The 22270-nt window shown below is 44.4% G+C and overlaps 1 protein-coding gene across 2 annotated transcripts in view; it reads right to left on the bottom strand.

Moving 5' to 3' along the window:
- Positions 1-14746, bottom strand: part of LYN (LYN proto-oncogene, Src family tyrosine kinase) — a 118059-nt gene extending 103313 nt beyond the window's left edge. For both annotated transcript variants that reach the window (XM_045789072.2, XM_045789070.2), the window contains exon 1: positions 14489-14746. The gene's annotated coding sequence lies outside the window, so the exon portion shown is untranslated. The remainder of the gene's footprint in view (positions 1-14488) is intronic.
- Between the last annotated feature and the right edge of the window lie 7524 nt (positions 14747-22270).

Consider the following 22270-nt stretch of genomic DNA (forward strand, 5'->3'; position numbering starts at 1 on the left):
AGGCAGGGGTGGGCAGCAGAATGCGGCAGGGCAAAATGCCCAGTTTACCCTCAGAATTTAAAGCTCAGCTTTCCAGGATTCCCTCCCAAATGATTTATGTTCCAGTGTTAATAACACTGCCCTTTATAATCTTGGAGGCTTCTCTTGGAGAGGAACTTTATTTATTTTAGGCTGAAGATCTAAAAGAGAAAAACTACTTTGAGTATCCTTCTTGATAAAAGACAGAATGAAGGTTCCCACCCTGCCAACTATATTGAATTTTATAGAAATTGCATTATGAATTACACCTAGAAATTCTGCAATGCTAAATTAATAAAATTGGAAACAGTTCAGTCTGGGAAACATCAAAAGCCATGCACAAAATATCATTAAAAACAGTTGCCTGGAATCTATATGAAGAGAAAGCAGATTAGTGGTGGCTGCCCAGGGCAAGAGGGACTGGGGGGCGGGGGGATGGTCAGTGACTGCTTGTGGGTACAAGATTTCTTTATGGTGTTATCAAAATGTACTTAAGTTGACTGTAGCAATGGTTGCTAACTTCTGTGAACAAACTAAAAATCCCCGAATTGCATACATTAAATGAGTAAATTACACAGTGTGTGAATTATATCTCAATAAGGCCACACTGTAAAAAAGGTCACATACTATAGGATTCTATTTATATTACATTCTGGAAAAGGCAAAACTAAAGCAAGAGAGCAGACCAACAGTTGCCAGACGCTGGGGGTGATAGAACCATTCTGCATCTTTAGTATGATGGTGATTGAATGAGTCTATACTTTTATTTAAAATCACAGAACTGTATAGCAAAATTTTAAAAGTCAACTTAAAAAAACAAAAAGCTCCAGTTGTTTCTTAAAATCAAATCTGCTTTCATTTAAATGTTTGTTACTCTTTTAAAAAAATGTTTATTGATCTTAAAAAGTTATTCTGATGCCTTAGAGTGCTTTATCTCTCTATTGAAGGGATTTTGAAATATTTTGGAGTACATATTAGGTAGTACATTTTTTATTAGATGGGGAGAAATCCAAGGTAGAAAAGGCAAATTTAAGAGTAAGGTGGCATGGGGGAATACCAGCCGTACTATTGTTAGAACTGGAGGGTCCCACGCACTCAAGCCCCTCCTTAACGCCACAGGTGAACTTCGAGGTCTGCTTAGCATCTGAGAAGCTTGCTCCTGATCTCAAGGTGTTTTTAATTTAGTAAGACGTCAAGCGCCATGTAATCTATTATTAGAAGGAGAAAAAGTATCTTTTAAGATACAATAGAGAAGACTTCACTTTCCTTAGCCTAAAATCTGGATTTTCATTTATATGGCATGATAGGAGTCACACGAATCCAAACCAATGTACTAATGCTTGAGCCTCATGGCCTTGTCAGGAAGAAATAGGCCAAGGTCGCTCCAAGGTCAATCAGAAGGTTTGCGTGGAGGGAGAGCCTGCATGGAACCTGCTCTCTGGCCAGGGCATGGTGCCGCACCGAGCTACACACACCAATGATTTTACTGGGGTCCTGCAACCAGGGCGTTTAAATCGAGGTGAGGGAGCTTGAGGACGGGCCTCAACCAAGTTCAGCAAGGTTTTTATTCCCTCTGTTTCTTTATCTATGAAACTAGTTTTTTTTTTTTTTTTAAACTGCTTTACTTCTTATGCTTAATGACAGCCTAATAATAAAAGAAAATGTTTTCCCTTTGCCTTTTGCCTGAAAAGGAAGCAAAGGCAAGGGGGACTGAAGTTGAACCCCAAACAATAGCCACAAGTATGTGGTGAGTTAGATTTCGCCAAGGACTTTCAGGTATATTACCTCATTTCAGCCTTGCAACGATGGGCCGGAGTAGGAGACAAGGGTGTCATTACTGACTTGGGAATGGAAAGGAACTTCATCTCCTGCCCTGAGCCTAGAACATGACACATGGGGATTAGACCCAAGTCCTGATTCCTCGCTTGAACCTATAACATTACACTGCTCCTGAGACACCCCAAAGTGCATGTCGTGGCCATCCCCTTTCTCACAGCGACCATACTTCCCCTGGTGCACACCCCAGTTCTTCAGTTGCGTAAGTAAGGAATCCTGCTAAGTTGTTTCTCCTCTTTTTCTTTTTTATCCTCACCTGAGGAACACACTTCTTTACCCAAAAATGGGTGCTCCTGCTGTGGTCAGGCGCCTGGGCCTAACCCTGCCCTCCCTCCATTTCCCAGGATTCAGTCTTTCTTCAAATCTTCTGTAGCACCCACAGCTGCCAAGAGTCGTACATGGTGAGAACGCAGAGAGGCCACGCTCAGACACCGTGAGTCAAACTGTGGGCTCCTCCGGTCCGCCCAGCGTGTGGTTCCTCGGGGCCTTGACCTGGACCACAGCCTGTGACTTTCTCACAGGAAGACCTCACCTCACTACTCCCTGCCTGTGTGTGTTCTTCCTATTTCAGATGAGCTAGAAACTTGTACTCCTCAGTCTACTTTTTAAAATATTTTTACTTCCTGAGTCCATATGGCACAAGTGGATGTGACGGCGGGTCGTATGCATACATATTCATGAGTGCTGAGTATCCAAGAAATGTTTTCTGAATGATGAAAAAATGATGCATTACTTCATGGATTAAATAAATTCCACAGGTCAAATCATGGCTCTCTCTCCCCTCCAACAAAAATAAATGTCAAAACTACGTGAGGCAGAACATTTAGTAATAAGGGTACTGTGTGCCTTCACATGAGAAAAAGGAGTCCTGTTTTACTGAGGAAGAGGATCCCTGAACTCCCAAAACTAGTTAGTCCTTTCAAATGTCTGTGCACAGGCGGGCTTTGTGGCCCATAGCAGGATGTTTGATTACATGAGGGTCACTGGAAACCACCTTTATCACACCCACGTTTATATATTTGCATTTATAAATTCACTTAGCTGTGCAGAGATGGGCAGAAAAGCAAGCTGTCCCTGCCTAGGGCCGCCTAATTTTACTAAGGGTTGAATAAAAAAGGTATTTAAATGAGGCTCTGATCAAACTCGCCTGTCAGAATTTTAGCAACTGAATAGCCAGGGTCTAAAACAGGACAAGGACTTGCTCTCCGATTGAACTGTAGTCATTCCACACACAGGGGAGAGGCCAGTGCCTGCCAAACCCACAGCTTGAAAATCCGCTTATCTGCCAAACCAAATGGCTTTGTACTGCTTTTCAGTTTCTTACACCTTATTGTTAAAAAGCCTACACTGGAAACTAAATTAAAACTAGGAGCAGGACAAGAGATGCCTTTGAGGGAAGCGAATATTGTTTGGGGGGTGGACAGGGAGATGCTGGCCTGAGCACCGTTCTGCTTTTTGAGCTGGGGTGTGGGGGTGTGGAGGCAGCTTTCAGCTTTCAGCTGCTTTGCTACATGTATGTTTTATACTTCAATTACAAGAAAAAAGACCACTCCTGCCTGGGGAAAACTTTTTAAAAATCTCCCCTTCAAGCCTACGAGGAAAAACTCCATCAGCAACATTCTTCCCCTACAATTTGGAATCCGTGAGTACATGGCTAGGAAACACAGCATTATCGAATCTGAAAGCACCTTTTAGAGGCATCTAGCCCGACCCGTTCTGAAAGGTCCTCAGAGGAATGCCTGGTGGGTGGCTCAGTCAGTTAAGCATCTGCCTTGGGGGGTCCTGGAATCCAGTCCCACATCCAGCTCCCTGCTCAGCGAGAAGCTTGCTTCTCCCTCTCTCTCTACCCCTACCCCCTACTCGTGAGCATGCACTCTCTCTCTCTCTCAAATGAATTAGTAAAATCTTAAAAATAAATAAACAAATAAATAAAAGTTCCTCTGAGAAAATCGCTCAACATATGCTTACAAACTTCAAGGGATGGAGAAGGCCCACTTCTCACCCTTGCCTGGTCCCAGCAGGCTTTCGATTGTTCAAAACCTCCTCTTCACCCTCTAATCCAGGCTCTGCCCTTATAAAATTCTCCACTTTCAGACCCTCTCACATACATCACAGCCACTTCAATATCTTGTCAGCCATCAATCCACATGGTCTTGTACTAAATGATAGAGTTGAAGACCCTGTTCCCTCCCCTCAAAAAAAGTGCACACCAGCCAGTGTGATGGGCACATCTCCACTCAGAATAAGGACACTCTATCAGACTCAATGAAATATCCTCTAGACCACCTTCATTATTTGTATACATTTCTGTTTGCCTAGCAACTTTTCTAAAATCATTTTTAGGGGCTCCTGGGTGGCTCAGTTGGATAAGCATCTACCTTCCGTTCAGGCCATGATCCCGGAGTCCCAGGATCGAGCCCCATGTTGGGCTCCCCACTCAGCCGGGAGTCTGCTTCTCCCTCTGACCTTCCCCCTTCTTGTGCTCTCTCTCTCACTCTCAAATAAAGAAATAAAACTCCTTAAAAAAATCATTTTTAAACTCATAAAATATGCACATTTACATCTTAACCATTTTGAAGTGTACAATTTAGCAGCATTAAGTTCATTCCTCTCGTGTTACTATCACCACCATCCACCTCCAGAACTCTATTCATCTTGCAAACCTAAACTCTACACCCGCTAACATGTACGTCTGTGTCCCCCTCCCCCAGTCCTTGACGACCACCATTCTACGTTCTGTCTCTATGAATCTGACTTCTCCAAGAGGACCTCAGGGAAGTGAAATCATACAGTACAGTTGTCCCTGACCTATGATGATCTGACCTATGATTTTTTGACATTATGATGGTACAAAAGTTATATGCATCCAGTAGAAACTGTACTTGGGATCATGAACTGGGATCATTTCACAGGCTAGCAACGTGCAGTACATTATTCAATACATTACATGAGATATTCAATACCTTATTATAAAATAGTCTTTGTGTTAGATGACGTCGGCCAACATAAGTGTTCTGAGCACATCTCAGGTAAGGGAGGCTAAGCTCCAATGTTCAGTAGGTTTAGGCGTATGAAATGCATGGGTTTATTTGGATGTAACTCCAACTTAAGTTGGGGAAGATCTGTCTTTGTCCTTCTGTGACTAGCTGATTTCTCTTACCATACTGTTCTCGCAAGATTCATCCACCTTTTAGCATGTGTCAAAACGTTCTTCCTTTTTAAGGCTGAATAATATTTCAGTGTACACATCCCACATTTTGTTTGTCCACGCACCTGCCACCGGACACCTGGGCTGCTTCCACCCCTCAGCTCTTGTGAGTAATGCTGCTATGAACATGGGTGTACAAATAATCCTTTGAGACCCCGCTTTCAATGTGGGGGGTATATACCAGAACAGAATTACTGGATCATATGGGAAGTCCATGTTTAACTTTGTGAAGAGCAGCCGCCATGTTTCCCACAGTGGCTGCACGGTTTCACACCCCCACGAGCAGTGCGCAAGAGTTCCAGTTTTTCTGCATCCGTGCCAACACTTGTTATCTTCTGGTTTCTGTTTCTGTGGTTTTGTTGTTTTGATAGCAACTAGATAACTTTCTCCTGATAATGACGATTACATGACAAACACTGACGAGTGCTTCACGTGTAGCTAGTTCTGAATCCACTGCATCTTGGAATCCTCACAATCAGCCTCTGAGGCTTCAATATAAGGACCCTGGAGCTAACAAGGCCAGCACCTTGTCAGCAGTCCCATGGCTGGGAAGGGGCAGAACTGGAATTTGAGCTCCAAATTCCGCATCCTGTGTTCTATCCATCTCATATGCTGCCTTCTTTCTTCTCAAAGATACTGGTTTTGGGCACGATTAAGGTGCCCAGGGAACTCCTGAGCGAGGTTCCCGTCCTGCTGATGGCATATTAATTTGTCAGCTTTGTGACTGGTGAACCAGCAAGAAAGAAAAGAGTACAATAAACTCTTCCAGGACAACACTCCCAATGTTTGTTTCCCCCAGAGCATCTGCTACAATGCCCAACACACAATACTCCATAAATACAGATTTGAAAAATAAATTGTAGTTATGGAAACTCAGTGATCACTAATAATCCCACGCCAGTCTTTGTGACTAGAGAAAAAAGAATACAGAGTGGACAAATATATACTGTACGCATTATAAATTAGTATCAAGATAACTTACAATATTTTTCTGCCAATTTCTTGACTCTCGCTTGAGGGGTTTTTGTTTCTTTATTCCTCATTTATCTCTCACTTCCCTTCTCTTCTCCCCCTCCACTCCTTTTCTATTTATATCTTGGGACCATCTATGGAACATTACCTTGCTTTACTGATTATTGTCCAACCCAAAGTACACCCATTTACGAACCAATCACTGGCAAGAATAGGAGCCTCTGACCAGTCAGGGCCACCCTATAGATGGGGATGGAGAAAACTTCTGCTGAACCTCCCATGGAAAAGATGGATCCTGAAATAACTGGAGTTCTCTAGGAAGAGAGGTAGAGTGATGATGCTGGGTGGACAGGCAATCAATAATGTCCCCCCACATCCCAAAATGACAGCCACAGCTTCAAATGTGTCAAAACAGTGTCAGAGGGCAGAACCAGAAGCAAAAGGCAGAAATTATGGTAATGAAATACTGCAGCATGATAGAAAAAGCTTTGTAATACCCACAGCTGTCCAAAAATGAAATGGGCCACTTTGAGCACCCTATGCTGGTGCTTCTCGCGATGAGCCCTCCACCACCCTGCATTAGGATAACCTGGGAAGAAACTAACATTTGAGATCCGATGTTCAAGGGAAAGTGACTACCTGCTAAGGGCTATGTTAAGACACACCACCAGAATCTCCTCCTTCTACAAGATTCTATGACTCATACATCTAACATCAAGGTAGATAGGTGATGTCAAGAGCCCAAGGGTCAACACTTGACACCAGAAGGGCCATGCCATTTGTTTAATTGGATATTATAGTCCTGTCTTTGCTGAAGACTTATACCTATAGCAACGATGTAACATTTGAGGGTCATTCACTAAAGTGTTCAGAAATGTTTTTTCTACTAGACTCTTGAAAGATTATCCACTTGTAAGCGAATTTAAGGCAAATTACAATCCTCATTTAGTGGTTATATTAATTTATTTAAAACTTTAAAAATAACTGAAAACCATACAGTAAAAGATACACAGGCAGTTATGAGATTTAACTTGTTAGAATTTCTTTTTTATATACATTTTAATCCATTCAATTTGAAACAATTCAAAAAGTCAATGTGGTCCACTGGCCAGAGAGACAACAACCAGGGTTTTGTTTAGAGAGACAAAAACCAACTCTTACAGTGCTCATTTGATTATATTGATGACCATAAACTCCATATTAAAATTTCATTTGAAGCCAGGGACTGTGTCTATTATGGTATTTGTCTGTCACTCCCTAGATCACGAAGCTTCCCATTATTTAAGGCTGCAGTCCCTTTTATTCTGTGCCTACTGTGCACCAGAAACAACATTAGGAGATTATAGGTTAGCTCTGTCAAGCCACCACAAACTTGGGTATTACTAAATGGTGAGGATAAGCAACTTGCTTAAAGTCATAAAGCAGGGGAACCAAGATAGGAACTCAGATCTGTTTCACTTGGAAGCCCATTTTCTTTTTACCATTTTATATTATCTCCCCTCAAATTTAAAATTAATAATCCCTCAAAGGCAGTGAATACAGCAGATGACCAGTATGCCGCATCTGATTATGCAAGGTATGCAATGATTATGCATCATTGCCAAATGATGCCATTTTGACCAAATATGGCCACTCTTAGTTATGGTAATTCTTTTGATAAACTAATTCATATATCATACACATGATTCCAATACCAAGCTGCTGCTTTACAACATATTCTCCTTTTAAATACCACAGACACTTAGACCTCAACTCCGAATTAATTGCTTACATCTTCAACAGTGCTACCATCATCAAGAATATTTAGCTAAATGTTTGGGCAAGATGACCACTTAGGACAGTGATGGATTACCTACATGCTAGCGACTACACGGTTACGCCTACCGATGTCATGGAAAAAAACAGTAAGTGTTACTTTTCAGCCCAAAATTATTCTCTGTGGAAGTGCCTGTTAGCTCTGGGATTAATCATCCACCTAATTCGGAGCAGTTAATGAATGCTCCCTATCTCTTCATCATTGGGCAGCACCGTATGTAGCCAAGAGTCTAGGCAGTAAGTTGATTGTGATGGGAAAAAATTGGCTTCTCACTAAAAGGCTCCAATGATTTTCCCTTTTACACAATAAAATCCAACATGTAGTATTCTGGGCAATACCTCCACGCTAACCACGCTAACTTCCACACTAACCACGCTAACTTCCACGCTAACCACCACCTCACTAGAACACGTTCGTGGGCCTTGGAATGATTCCTGTACAAGGGACTCAAGAAATAAGCTCCATACTAAATGTAACTAAATATAACTAGACATAAGAAGTGGACATCCCTTTAAGAAAATGTTATATCTGGGACACCTGGGTGGCTCAGTTGTTACGGGTCCGCCTTCAGCTCAGGTCATGATCCCGGGGTCCTGGGATTGAGCCCCTAGTTGGGCTCCTTGCTCAGTGGGGGTTCATTTCTCCGTCTCCCTCTGTCCTCCCACTAGCGCGTGCGCTCTCTGTCTCAAGTAAACAAATAAAATCTTAAAAAAAAAAAGGAAAAAGAAACTGTTACACCTATTTACAACATTCACAGTGTATGAGTTCCTCTGGGGGCAGGTCTGCTTACAATTATACCCACACAAGCACCATAATGGCCACTTTTGCCCCAAAGGTTTTTTGATTGTCCTCCCTTCCCCCTGCTCTCACACTGGCTTCGTGCCATTGCTCATTATACTGCTGTTTTCAAATCATATAAGTGATTCTCTTTTTAAAAAAAATAAAGATTTGGGGAGCCTGGCTGGCTCGGTCAGTTAAGTGGCTGCCTTCGGCTCAGGTCATGATCCCGGGATCCTGGGGTCCTGGGCTCGTGCCCTGCATCAGGCTCCCTTCTCCCTCTCTCTGCTCTTGCCCCCACTCGTGCTCGCTCTCTCTCTCTCTCTCTCTCTCTCTCTCACTGTCTGTCTGAAATAAATAACTAAAATCTCTTAAAAAATAAATAAAAATTTTAAAAATTTTAAAAATAAAAAAATAAAGATGTACAAAAGCAAAAAAATCAGCATTCACCCATAACCCAGAAAAAATCACTATTAAAACTTAAGTATCAAAATTACTAATATGCATAGCTTATAGATTATGTGTCCCACCAATGCATATTTTATTTCAGAATTAGTATTATATGTTACTTACACATTTGTGTTTAACCTTTATTTTTTTTTATTTTGTTACTGTACTTTTATTTTATTATTTTTATTTTTATTCCAGTAGTTTTTTTTTTTAATTCCAGTAGAGTTAACATACAGTGTTATATTAGTTTCTGGTGTACAATATAGTGATTCAACTTTTTAAAAACATCTTTCATTTTAGTAATGTAATTTAATACTATCTTTATAGATATCTATAGCTGTTCCATTGTATGATGTATCTTAATTTGTATTTGCTTAATAAGCCTCCTATTGGACTGGAGCTTGTGGAATTGCTGGGCTCCCCCATGGGTTTTAAACTCTGGTAGATCCTACCATGCTGCTGGTCTCAAAGGGACTGCTCCGAGTCACACTACCCAATGAGCTAGCAGGAGGCGTTCTTTCACCAAATTCTTTCTTTCTTTCTTTCTCTTTTCTTTTTTGCATACAGATAGATGTGCATTCAGGCACAAGGTAAAACATGTTTCTTGATGTGGGGTGTGGTCAAAGAAGCATGAAAGTCACTGTTGTATCCAAAAAAATTAATTAGAGGCTAGAGCTTAAGTAATTTTAAAAATAGAATTGAACCATTGTACTAGATTAAGAAATTATTATATTGCTTAAACATTAAGATTTCAAAACACCCACTTAGATTTTCATAATGGTTTCCATGATGGTGAATATCAAAAGGTACATCTTTCTGATGCTGTAAAATCAAGCATGGCCACAATGGGCTTCACCATAGAAGGCTCTCCAGTGATGACTACATTCGTTCTTTTCCTTCCTCCCCCTCCCTTACCCCATCCCCCTCTCTCAGGGGCAAACTGAAAATGAACAGAGCGGAAGGTGGTAGAAGGAACCCTGAGGAAAAAGCCGTGTTGGGTGGTAAGAAAGCTGGGGCAGCGGGCAAATGACTGGGTCTGGGGCCTTCTAAGCAGGAGGAAGTATCACTTCCTTGCCGGCCCCCTCCCTCGGGCCTCCTGTCAGGTCGCTGGCTACAGTTCTGCTCTCTGTGACACAGCTTCCCCGTGGAAAGCAGAAGTGGTCCTCCCTCTCCAGAGGGTCTCTCTGCAACGAGCTTCTCTGTTTCCCTCACCCCTGTGGGGGTTAACATTTACAGGAAGAGCAGAGGCCCAAAAGCCAAGAAGATGTCATTACGTTAGCTGGAGGTAGAATGAACGCAGACCCATCTCCCCGGTCTCACTGCGTATTCTCACCAGTGCTGAAAAGTGGGCCCAAGGAAGTCGTGACAGCTCCCCACCAGATGTTGTACCAATAGACAGAGGAAGGAGGACTGGAGAGGTGTGTTGGCAAAGAGCTTTCAATCAGCATGACTTGGGATCAACAGAGTGAGTTTAGATATTCACAGAAGGTGGGAGCCGGAGCAGTTATTTGCATTATTTGACTTGCCTGAGGCGTGGATTGTCAAAAGGAGATGAGACAGTTGTAGGACCCTCTGAGCTACAGGAATGGAGAGCTCTGCCCAGTGCTCTACAACCCAACGGGGGCAGAGCCTAGAACATTAAGAAAAACCTGCTCAGATGGATTCTGTAAAGGTATCCCCATTCATATGATTTTACGAGACATCATTTTTATAAGTCAGCATCAGAAGAAATGAAGTTACAATGACATGAACCAATAATCTCTTCCCAAAAATGCTCAGCTCCTATCATGTCAACTTATGGTTTGTGGACCTTGTAAGAGGGTGGGCAGAGAGCTGAAAAGAGGGGCCAGAGAAGGGAGATTGGGAATATGTGAAGGTTAACAAAGACAGTCAAATAACCAAACTTCGGAAGAGTTGGATACAAACGAAAATGACATCCTGATGGCAAACAGAACTTTCAAGAAATAGTTTTGTGGCAAATAAGGAACGTTGACAGCTCGTTAAGTACTAAGGGAAAATGAAGCACAGAACAAGGCTGAAGAAAAAGTCCAAGAATGAAGAACAAAGGCCATATTCTCGGGCTGTGCAACTTGTCCGCATGGATGCACCTTTTTAACACATCACCCCAAGTCATTACTTGAACTTGCTCTTTTAACTTACGAGACAGCCCTTCCAGCTAAATTAAGCCAAAGATATCCAAAAGAAGGTCAAAGTCTTGAAAGGGGGCTGTTCCAAAAATTCTAATTCCCATACATTGTCTACATTTGGGCTTCTCCCCTAAATGGGAACTTAGTCAAAATAAATTTCAGAAATGATGATAGAGTCAACTCAACATTTCACAACTTAAGTATCAGGAAACTGGACAGCTGTAAGAAATCTTTCAATAGTTCTGACTGGAAAAAAAAAAAAAGGAACTTCCTCTTATACGTCCTTCTGCTGGTCACCAATCTTTAAAGATGATAGGCAGTGCGTGTCCACTATAGAAGTGTGGGCTTTGAAGGGCGCCTGGCTCACAGCAGGTGCTCAGTAAAGGAGTGCATCTTTTAACGAGCATCTTATGAGTCCTGTCTCCCAACCTAATATTTTCACCTCAAATGATGTTCTCACTGATACAACAAACCACACAAGGAAGCTTGTAGGGTTCATGGGAGGCACTTCTAGCAGCGGCTAGAGGCGGTCCTTTGGTAAAGTGTTACCTGGGTGCTTCTGTACTAACCAGTAAGCCCCTCTAGCTCCCAAGGCAGTCACCAGAGCTGCTTGGGCAACAGCCTTGGTGGTGACACCTTCATTCTGTACCTGTCCCTGCCTACCCTGGGGTCCATGAGAGGTCCAGAGTCAGAAGCCTTTCTGACTCTGGAATCAGTGATTCTCAGGAATCGCTTCTGACAAGTGAAAGGTGTGAGCAGTCATTGCCAGGTAGAGAGCCCAAGAGAGATCTGAAGCCACCGTTGTCATCAATGCGTCATTGGTCAGTGTCCCAACTAATAGCTGTAGTGACCTTTCGATGTTAATACTATCCATGCATGAGGACATGGAGGTCATTGGAAGCAGCGGTGTGAGCGAGATGTAACAACTTTTCATACTGTACACGTTGTATTCTTATTTATACTGATTTAAATTTGTATGGGTTTGTTTATGCATAGTATCATTTAATGTTGTTAAATTACAACTCTGTATATTCATTTGAACCAACTGGCATCTCAGATGTTTTGGTGATTTATATTTGAACACAAACAAAATGGAACTAAGGGGCTTAGAGAGTCATTAATTCATAATACTGTGGACCACTTTTCTGCTTAAAGAAATGCCTGTGGCGGTCGAGGGATATTGTAAAGTCTCCATATATTTGGGGGACATTTATGACTCTAAGATAAAGTGGGTCTTTTTGATTGGACGAACTCCCTTTGCAAGCTACATCTCACCACTCCAAGTCAAGCCCCTGCTCCCAGGGATACAGCAGGGTAACCCATCCTGTGTAGAGATTCCCACTTAGAACACTGACACTGGGATAAATGGACAGGCAAAAATCCCCATTTTAGAAACCAGGACAGAGAGGGCCAGCAGGCTTCAAATGCTTTAGGATCCAGGCTTGTTCCTCGGCCTTGCACAGAGCCAAACTCAGAGCCAACCTTCATTCCCTCTCCCAAGTAATCTGGACTCTGTGACAGGCACTGGGGCTAGTGTTTTGGACAAGACAGACACAGCTGTTTTCACAGAGCTTTCATTGCACTGGTGAATACAGACTAGACACACATGGACAAATCAGAATATAACTCTGCTTACTTCTATGAAGGAAATGTTGGCTGAATAAACGGCCCAAGTCATTAACCCAACTTATTCCATATCACAGCTCTGGTCAATGATGGGAGAGACCCAAACTTAGGTTTTCCAGCTCCTGTTTCTCTTCCCTTACATGAGCTGACCTCTAAACTTCTTCATTCAGGAAGAGGGTTTTAGAGGAAGGGCTTCTGGGGACTTAGGAAATTCCTGTACTCCTTCAGTGCCTGTTCCTCTTAGCTTATATACCTCTGCAGGGACAACAGGCCTGCCCTCCTAAACCCTACAGGCAGCATGGGGGGCAGCCAACAAATAAGAAGTAAGCCAAACATCCTTATTAGCTAGTGCTTAGGGTGAGTGAGATTCCCAGACCCTAGCTTTGCAGACAGCAAATCTCGGGTGTATCTATTAAGCAGCTTTACTTGGAAGGTCAGATGGCTGAATCAGACACCTAGTCTCAGGTTTAATATCAACAAACTGCAAAGAACCAGGGAACCCTGTTTTAATGGATAGAATTATTAGCAATAAATAATAACAGCGCCATTTATGGGATGCCTATGTATGCATTTGGGGTTTCACGTGCAATAAATAGCTCAGGAGGTAAATATGTTCTCCCGAGGATGAAAAAACCCATACAGGTAATTTCAATAATAGGCCCAAGATGACACGCAGCTAGGAAACTGCAAGGCCCGGATTCAACTGGGGTTTCTGGCAAACAAGCTGGGTGGGTTTGGGATAACACACACACACACACACACACACACACACACACACACACACACACGGAAACAACCAGACAACCACGTCAGCTATTAGTAGGAACGTTACAAGTGCACAGCTTGGAGAAGATGCCGCAGTCGGCCAAGATAACGCAGGAAAGCGGGAACTGCCGCTTACACCCTTCCCCCAGAGCAAAGGAAAGGCAACCCCTGAATTCTTAAAATAACTCTCGCTTCCTCTCCGCCGGCGGAGGCACGGGACTGCTCCTCGCAGGCCGGGAGGCGCCGGGCTCAGCGGGAGGGTGCGCACCAGCCTCTGCCGCAGCCCCTCGACGTCACACTCCCGCCCGGGGCTCCAGAGGAGCGCAGCTGCCCGCGGGCCTGGCAGACAGCCCGGGCCGACCCCCATCCCTCACCTCGGGGAGCCCGGGGCCAGGGGGGAGGCCGGATTGTGCAACCTGAGGAGTCCCCGCCAGGATCCCCGCCGCGCGCCCGCTCCGCACGGAGAAGGGCTTCCCCGAGGCGCACCGAGAGTGGCCCGAGCGGGGACGGCATCCAGCCCTCAGTCGGCGCCAGAGGGACCCGCAGCGCGCCCGCCCCCCGCCCACACCTCCCACCGCCTGTCTGCGCGTCGCGGCGGGGAGGACACCTGCGGAGCTGCCCGCCCCCGCGTCCCCCGCTCCCCAGGGCCCGGCCACCCACAGGCTGGAGGCACCTGGGCGCCCTTGCCGCCGGGGCCCGCGCATGTACGGCCAGGAGGCGGCGCGCGCCCGCGGCCACCCCCAGCCCCCGGCCCAGGGCCGGCCGGGCACCCGGGACTCGGGCCAGTGGCACAGCCGCAGCCCCCGCCCGCCCGCCCCACCCCGCCCAGCCCAGGCGCCCGCGTCCACCCCCGGGCTCGCGCCTGGGACTCACCAGGTCCGGGTGAAAGTTGCGGGGCGGCGGCGGCGGCGCTCCACGGTGACTCGCGTTCAGAGCGGGGGGCGCGACGGGGCGGCCCGGCGGGGCCCCCGCAGGGCAGGCTACGGGCTCGGGGCCCGGGGTGGCGCGGCCGCCCCGCCTGCCGCGGGCTGGAGGCTGCAGCGCGTCGGGCCCGGAGGCGCCACGGCAGGGGAGCGAGCGGCGGACAGCCCGGAGCGGCGGGAGAGGAACTGGCTGTCGCTGGGCTCGGCCGAGAGGTCCCAGCTACTTCCTGGTGCTCGGATTTGCATACTGCGCCGGGAGGGCGGGGAAGTGACCGTTTGGCCCCTGCCCAAGGTTTGGGGCTTTGGTGTGGCCGTCGCGCGAGCTTTGAAGGCAGAGAAACTTAGCCTCTCAGCGTGCCGCTCGGGAATGTGGGGCCGCTGGGGCCCAACATCCTCCTGTGACGGGGACAGAAGGATCTTCCAGGGAGATCCTCTGGAGCCTGGACGTGGTGGCCTGGCGACGAAACCTTTCGCGTCTCCTTTGCTTCTTTGCCATCCTACTCCCTATAAGGTGTTAGGAAGTGGGGTGCCCCTGGCAGCAGAGCGGGCGCGCTCTGGTCCCCACATCTGGAGTTCTCAAGAAAGAGAATGAGATGCGCCGAGTGGATGTTCAAGGTCTCACTGAGTTCTTAATAATTAGTGCAGAGTAAGCTCCTTAAGAATGTATGCGGGAATGTTCAGTGTGTAGCGTCGGAGGGTGACTGTGGAGTTGAATGGTCTGGCAAATTACTCAGTTCCTCTAAACTTCGATTTCCTCCCAGGAGAATGGAGATGAGGGTGCCTACCCCGCAGGGTCACTGGGGGGATGAAATGCCTTCTGTCAAGGCTCTCACTGTGGCTAGCACACAGTAATGGTAGCTGCTATCCGTTCATTCCTGCGCTCTCTGCCTCCCAGCCTTCCCGCAAGGATCACAGTGCTTGGCACACAGCAAACGCATAATCAATGTCGAAAGAATGATTGCATCGTCAAGCCTGTGTTCCAACTCAATAAAAGCCACCATACAAGTCCAAGATTATAATGTTAGTCCCAGTCACAGCAGATGGCCAGCTGTTCTAAGCAAGATTCACTGGAGTCCCAGCTTTACACTACACTGTAGAATTTACAGGGAAATAAACAGTGCCCAGTAGAAGATTTCCTCTTTGTATTAATAATAGCAAACACATAGGGCCTATCAGGTGCCAGACATTGCGCTAAGCACTTTAGATTGATTACCTTTCATTAATATGTTTTTTCCTGTAATTCTTCTTTTTTAAATCTTTTTTAAAAAAAACAAAGACAATTATCACATGGTTTCACTCATTTGTGGAACATAAGGAATAGCAGGGAGATCTTAAGGAGAAGGCAGGGAAAAATGAAGGGGGGAGTAATCAGAGGGGGAAATGAACCGAGAGAGACCATGGACTCCAGGAAACAAACTGAGTGTTTTTGGGGGGGGGGGGATGGGCTAGCCCTGTGAAGGGTATTAAGGAGGGCATGTATTGCATGGAGCACTGGGTGTTACATGCAAACAATGAATCATGGAACACTACATCAAAAACTAATGATGTACTGTATGGTGACTAACATATAATAAAGAAAATTCATGTAATATTAAATAAACCATTCTTAGATAGTCTAGACTGAAATTTATAATAAAAATGTCAGTTTTGAGAAAAATACATTTAGGTAAAAAGATTCATTTAATTATCTATATATTTTTTCTCAATAAACGATAAGCCCAAATAGCAGACAATTGTATAAAAAAAAATCAAAGTATAGGGGCATCTGGGTGGCTCAGTTGGTTAAAGTTCTGCCTGTGGCTCAGGTCATGATCCCAGGGTCCTGGGATTGAGCCCAGCGTTGGTCTCCCTGCTCAGCGGGGAATCTGCTTCTCCCTCTCCTCTTTGCCCCCCGCCCTGCTTGTGCGCTCTCTCTCTTTCTCTCTCTTTATCTCAAATAAATAATCTTTAAAAAATTTTTTTAAATTAAAAATGAAAGTATAGTTGACACACAATGTTACATTAATAGTGATTCAACAAGTCTGTATGTTAATGCTATGCTCACCACAAGTGTAGCTACCATCTGCTATCATACAACACTTTTACAATATCATTGACTATATTCCCTGAGCGGTACCTTTCATCCCCATGACTATTCATTTCCTAACTGGAAGCCTGTTAGTGCCCACTCTCCTTCACCTCTTCTGCCCATCCCCCACCCCACCCCCTCTGGCAACCATCAGTTTGTCCTCTGTATTTAGTGGTCTGTTTCTGCTTTGTTTATTCATTTGTTTTGTTTTTTTAGATTCCACATATAAGTGAAATCATATATTTGTCTTTCTCTGTCTGACTTATTTCACTTAGCACGATGGCCTCTAGATCCATCCATGTTGTCACAAATGACAAGATCTCATCCTATTTTTATGGCTGAATAATGTTCTATTTTGTGTATGCACACATACTATTTTTAATTTTTTGAGGAAACTCCATACTGTTTTCCACAGTGGCTGCATCAATTTACATTCCCACCAACAGTGCACAAGGGTTCCTTTTTCTCCACATCCTCACCAATGTTTGTTATTTCTTGCCTTTTTTATTTTAGCCATTCTGACAATGTGAGGTGCTCTCATTGGGGTTTTAATTTGTATTTCCCTGAAGATTAGTGACAAGCATGTTTTCATGTGTGTGTTGGCCATTTGTATGTCTTCTTTGGAAAAATGTCTGGTTAGGTCCCCTGCTCATTTTTTAATCAGATCATCTGGTTTCTTTGTTTGTTTGGTGTTGAGTTGTATAAGTTCTTTATGTATTTCGAATCAGATATATCATTTGCAAGTATCTTCTCCCTTTCAGGAGGTTAGCCTTTTCATTTCGATGATGGTTTCCTTTGCTGTGCAGAAGCTTTTTATTTTGGTGTAGTCCCAATAGTTTGTTTTTTGCTTTAATTTCCCTTGCCTCAGGAGACAGATCTAGGAAAATGGCTCTAGCCGATGTCCACGAGTTTACTGTGTATGTTTTCTCCTCGGAGTTTTATGGTTTCAGGTCTTTTATTTAGGTCTTTAATGCATTTTGAGTTTATTTTTGTGTTGATGTAAGAAAGTGGACCAGTTTCATTCTTTCACATGTAGCTGTCTCTTTTTCCCAGCACAATTTGCTGAAGAGACTGTCTTTTCCCCATTGTATATTCTTACCTTCTTTACTGTAGAGTAATTGACCTTGTAAGTGTGGGTTATTAACAACCTTTTTAGAAGGCTGGCTCCCCCTGAGGCTACAGCCACGGTCCAGCGGTCAAGTAGCCACCTTAACATAATCCTATACAGAAGTAGTTTATTACTGGTAACAAACAGCCAAGGTTTGCAATGCACTGCCTCAAGCAACAAGAAGTAGGATGGTTTATACCTGTGATGTTCACTAGTGTGTAGCTGCTTCATTTCCTGCTGAAGAGGAGGGGGTGGGTTACCTGTTGGAAGGTATTGAATGTGTGAGTGAAATCTGTCACGGATCCTATGGAGTCATTCACTACCTGAGAGCCCATTTCCTGGACCTTTCTTCGGGATGACCTCTCAAATATATTGGCTTTAAATTAAAATAGCTGACATTACCAATGAGTCCTTGAGATCCTGGCAAAAGGCATGTGATGGGGACACAAGATGTCTGGTGCTGGTTCATCCGTCTGGAGTGTCCAGTCCGTGTTTTTTGGTAAAATGTCTGACAGAACAAGGAACAACGCAACATCAGGTGGAGCTAGGCTGGCACTCAACTCTATCTCTTCTAACTCCTGACATACAAGCATCCTGCCTAAATCCATCTCTTTATTCTTATTTTGGGGGATGTTCATTCCCGCTTGTCAGGTTGCATTCATATATCCTAAAAACTTCCCCACCTACCCTCCGTATTTGTCTTTCCTAAGTCCCAGGAAAGTTCCATGTCTCAGAAAAGTTTTATTTAAAGACCTCATTGGTGTCTGTCTTTTCTAGACATGGAGAGCAGCTGCAGTGTGCAACATTCATTGTAAACTAGACTTAGGTCCTTTCCAACATGGTTTGCCTTTGTTTCACATGGTAACTTTCTCTTCTCAACTGCTGGTAAATAGTGAACCCCTCTTTGGAAGCCATTGCTTCTTGTATTTATCTCTCTCCCACTGCACTTCTCAGAAGTTCTATTCAGTACTTTAGGGGGTTCCTGGTTGGCTCAGTTGTAGAGCATGTGACTATTGTTCTTAGGGTTGTGAGTTCAAGTCCCACATTGGGTGTAGAGATTACTTAAAAATAAATTCTTTAAACAAAAAAGTTCTGTTAGGTGCTTTAATAAACTTTATTAGTATTGGTTGGTTCAATGATTGATGGACTGAGTTGTCTCAAGGGTATTTTCGGTTGGGAATTGAGCACGGACGAATGATCAGAGGCAGGTTGCAAAGCAACAAAGATCTCTCTTGGCAGGGGAAGCAGGCTTTTGAAGAAGGTGAGGGATATGACTGAGCAGGACAAGAGGAGGAAGTAGTGGAAATGACACCAGCTATGTAGAGGCAATCCTGGGTCTTTCAAGTTCCATATCTATCTGCAAATTCACCCACTCACTAAAACTTAAGTGTAACCCCAAGATCAATACTCACAATGCTTTCACAGCCCCGCGTGGACCGGGCACAGCCATGAGAATCTGTGTCTCCTTGTGCACACATTCCCAGCAGAGGTCAAACAAGGCGGTGCTCTGCCTTCTTGTTCAAGCTCTTGTACCATAAACCCGTGTCCTTTGGGGATTTGTTTAGTGCCATGTTTTCGCATTTTTGTGCTTTTTGTTGGTGATTTCACTGTTTAAAATGGCTCCTAAAGGTAGAGCTGAAGTGCTGTCTGGTGTTCTGAGCACAGAAGGCTGGGGTGTATCTTATGGAGGAAGTACATGTGTTAGATAAGCTTTATTTGGGCAGGAGTTATGGTGCTGTTGGCGTGAGTTCAATGTTAGTGAGTCAACAGTGTACATTAAATAAGATGTCTTTAAGCAGAAGCACACAAAACGAGGTCATTTATCCATCAACTGATGAACATGCAATGGCTAGAGGCTCTCAGCAACTGAACCCTGTCTTGCTCCCAGGAACAGTGGTTCAATATTAGCTGATTCATTGTTTGTGGCAACTTTATAGACCGTGATTACCACGGATAATGAGAATCGGCTGTGCATAAGACCACCCCAATATCCACTGGTAGGAAAATGAAATGTCTGACTTTAAAGAAATGTTCCTCCAACACAATCTTCATCTTCATATGCCTGATCGTGGCACTTAGGGGCTGATGAGGATGACCAATCTCAGCCCACACCTTCCTGCCATCCTATCCATCTCGCCATCTGACCTGCTGCTCATCCCACTGCCACAGTGTGGACTGTCCCCATGCCCCTTTCACTTTTCTGGTAGCTGCCCTCCAGGGGTTCAGACTCCTCCCAACAACTCAGGGACTCTTACAGATTGTCTGCACAAGCCTCCTGGTTGGCGTTGCAGGAAGGGACAGAGTGGAGGCTAAGATTCTCCATCTGACTCTTGCAAACATGGCCACAGACTGAGGCCCAAGTAGCAAATAATACAGAGCCGTGGTCCCCAAGCCTGGTAGCACATGACAATCACCTACCCAGGCCCTGCCCAGGTAATTAAATCAAAGTCCAGGGGTGGAGTGAGAGGGACTCAATCATCAGAGCTCCCCAGCTGGTGGCGATGAGCAGCAAAGATGGGGAACCACTGGGAAAAAGCCTAGTCAACATCCTCGGAGGATATGGGGTATTTGTATATGCCAAACAAATGGTTTCTACCTACCACCAGTTTTCCTAATAAAATACATTAGAAGGCCTTTCATCTAACACATGCGGAGCAATGAATCAAAAAAGCTGTTTAATGTGGGGAAATAATGAATGCGATATAAATGTGCCTTAGATATTTGACTTGAACTTCAACCTAAAATTGCATTCACATTCATTTACTCACTGCCAATCTCTCATGTGATGCCAGGCCATTGCCCCTGAGTGTGAATCTTGATTTGGCATTCTGTGTCATCTTTCTTACCTAAATCACACCCATGAGCCCGCATCTCTATTTCCAGTTACAGCTTTGTGGAAGCAGAGGAAAGGCTCGCAAAGCCATCTCTCCCACGGTCTCTGAGCTTCTACAACCGCTTCACTACCACCTAAATAATTCCTACATCAGCAGAATTATTGCTTTTACCATTTTACCTGTGACTCTTTCCAAATATTCAGCTTGGTTTACATAGAAACAACTCTTTCACTCATTTTTCTAAGTCTCTATTTAATTAAACTCCCTATCTATCGTATCAGGCACACACTGACATAAAAACAGCTGGAAAGCCTGCGGGGAAGAGGGTTCACTTTGCTGGAGGGATCCAGCAGGTGTTTACAGAGGCAAGCTTGAGTGCTGACTCATCGAGAGTTCTTTGTTGGGAAGACTTTGATTGCCAGGGGTTTCTGTCACAACTACCGGTGAGGAACTAGGCAGGTTGCTTTAGGTTAACGCCTCCTATCAGTCCTCACAACAACCGGGCTTTCCTTTATACATTTGATAGATAAGAAGAGAGCCTCGAAAGAGGAAGGTGACCCACCCAAGTTCACCTTGAAGTGGCATACACTGGATTAGAGCCCCATTCTGTCCACCTGACATCATAGGTCAAGCTCGAACGTTTGGCTTACAATGCCTTCTGGAAAGTCCCAGCTTCTCAGCCTGGAATACCACAGAAGCAATACTCCAGAAAGCACACGGAGCAAAAGCTGGGCCAAGTCCTTATCAATCCTTGGACATTGTAAAGGAATAACCAAACTACCTAAACGATCAATTATTTAAAAACTGAGCTAAATAATGACGGCAAGCATACCAATAACCTAATTGAGATTGGAATCTTATCAAATTTTTAAAATATTTGTCACTCGATGATACACAAGATTGTACTACATGGTAATTAGACCACAATAGTAAAGTATGTGTACAGAAAGGTCTCATGTGGTCAAACTGGGCGTCTGGGGGCCTACTGGGGAATGTCCAGAAGGTAAGAAGGAGAATTGCTTGTGACTTCATTTCTGTTTTCTCTCAGAGGGAGGAGGCCCCAGTGCCACATTCCCCTCTTTCCAGACCTTCTGATCTTCAGCAAGTGTGCCTAGCCCCTCAAATCAAGCTGGTCTCCTGACTCTGGGATCTGCCCTGTCCCCAGTTCTAATTCTAGAGAGGCCAAACTTCCTTTCTAGGTGCTCTTATGGTATCTAGGAACTCATATACTTAGCATTTCATAACTTCAGACTTAAAGAAAAGTTCCAAAATGAGCACAAAGAATCACCATACCTCCTTCAGCCAGATTCTCCAACTGTTAACATTTAACCAGATTTGTGCTCTATCAATCGATAAGTGTTTCTGAAATGTTATTTGAGAGTAAGTTACAGACATGATGCCCTTTTACTGCTAAATCCTTTGGTGGGTATTTGCTAAAAACATTCTCTTATCCAGAAACTAACATTGATACAACACTATTAATGAATCTGCAGACCATTCAAATCTCAGCAATTGTCCCACAAATGCACTTCATAGTGAAAGAACATCCCAGATCATACTTTGTTTTGGGTTTATGTGCTATTTCCTCATAACTAGAGTCAGGCTATGACTTTCTACAGAAGCATCCCTCAGGTGAAGTGCTACTGACTTCTTGTCAATGGAGCTATCAAGAGGGTCGGTTTCTGTCCTCACAAGTGAGGTGGAGTTTGATCACTTAGTTAA

Source organism: Ursus americanus, chromosome 9, assembly GCF_024610735.1.
Source record: "Ursus americanus isolate L20-20 chromosome 9, mUrsAme1.1.p, whole genome shotgun sequence".
Lineage (NCBI taxonomy): Eukaryota > Metazoa > Chordata > Mammalia > Carnivora > Ursidae > Ursus > Ursus americanus.